Source organism: Vombatus ursinus, unplaced genomic scaffold (genome assembly GCF_900497805.2).
Source record: "Vombatus ursinus unplaced genomic scaffold, bare-nosed wombat genome assembly UNPS02014775.1, whole genome shotgun sequence".
In the NCBI taxonomy this organism is placed as follows: domain Eukaryota; kingdom Metazoa; phylum Chordata; class Mammalia; order Diprotodontia; family Vombatidae; genus Vombatus; species Vombatus ursinus.
The window spans coordinates 18249835-18251475 of NW_020954553.1; positions in this window are offsets into that span (position 1 = coordinate 18249835).

Below are 1641 nucleotides of genomic sequence, written 5' to 3' on the forward strand. Positions count from 1 at the left end.
TATATGTACATATATGGAGAGGCTCTATCCCACTCCTTAAAGAGATTAAATTTCCACTTTTGTAAGGAGTAGTAGGATGGCAACGGTTGAGTAATTGCTCCCTTGTGCCACTATCTTCAGGAGGAGCGTTGAGCTTGGAATTATATCTATCTATTACACATCAGATATTTGAAGTCTAGGGTTATGATTCTTACTGCAGTTCAGGATAAAAGTCACTTTCTCTGGTTGTTGGGCAGAGAGAAGCCATTCTGCCCCAAATTTGGAAGGTGATAATTAACAATTTCAGATGGTTTAGCTTCCCCTTCCACCAAATACTTATTATGCTTAAGACAATCATGGATATCAAAGCAATCAGTAAAAAAATCATAAGGGAAATAATACAGATTTGTTTTGGTGATGGAATATGTAAGAATCAAGGTCTCTGCAACCTAGGAGCAAAGTGAAATCTCGGCTCAATTGGGCAGAGAATGCACTTACCCAATGAGCCTGCTCTTAGCATTCTTTGATGCCAGAGGAGCTTGCAAGTCAAGTGGCACACTAGCATGCTGACTTTCACTCACATGCCTTTAGCTCCAAATGGTCTTCCAATCACCATTCGAAGTTCATATCATGTATCCTCTTTCCCATCTCTTCTTCTGAGCTCTCCTCCAGCAGTCTCTCAGGCAGTTGGGAATCATATCTCCCTATGTGATTTTCTGATGCAGCATCAGAAGGCTTCAGGGTATCGCCAGGCCCACACAAGGGTGGTTGTGGTGGTCACAGATTGCTATACTGGGATGGTGAGTGGGATCATTGGAAATTAGATCAACACATCCAACCTAGGTCTTCTGATTGCTCCTCATTCACAGCACTCCTATTTCTATGCCTTTGCATTCATTGTCCCTCAATCTCCAAATGTACTTCCTCCTTATAGGCACACTACCTCATAGACTCCCTGGTTTCCTTCAAAATTCAATTCTGGCACTCCCTTCTACATTAAATTTTTTTTCATCCTCCCAGCTATTAGTGCTTTCCCCTCCCCAAACTTCCCCCAATTATTTGCAACTATTCTGTAAATCCCTACAAATATCCAAGTTGTCTCACCTGACTAGGCTGAGAATTCCTTGAGAGTAGGGAATCTTTACCCTTTATCCCTCTTGCCTGGTGTTATGTCTACCAACAGGAGAAGCTTAATAAAGGCTTGTTGATTGTCACAGGCACTGCAGACTTGGAGTAGTACTGGGTGGGAAAGCTAACTAAGATCCAGACCTGGAGTGATGCAAGCTGCTGGCTATGGGCCAAGGTTGCATAGAGTATCATTGCCAAAGTAAATTATAGAGTTTCCAGGACTTTCAGCTGTGCACAGGAGGAGTTGGGAGCAGGGAGCAGGGAAAGAAGCTTTTTTCCCTTGCATTGCTCTTGTTTTCTTGTTTAAACACTGAGGTCCCACAATAGCAACTCCTTTCATTAATCCTTTCCCAATCTGGATAGCTGGGAGGGCTCAGCCAGAGTATGTCTGAGTTTGAGACATAAGCGGGTACAAGGTTACCCAAGAGTGTAGCACTTGGTGTTTTCTTTGCAATTTGACTTTATTATATTTAATAAGGGCAGCTGAGGGGCGCAGTAGATAAAGCACTGGGCCTGGAGTCAGAAAGACCTTAG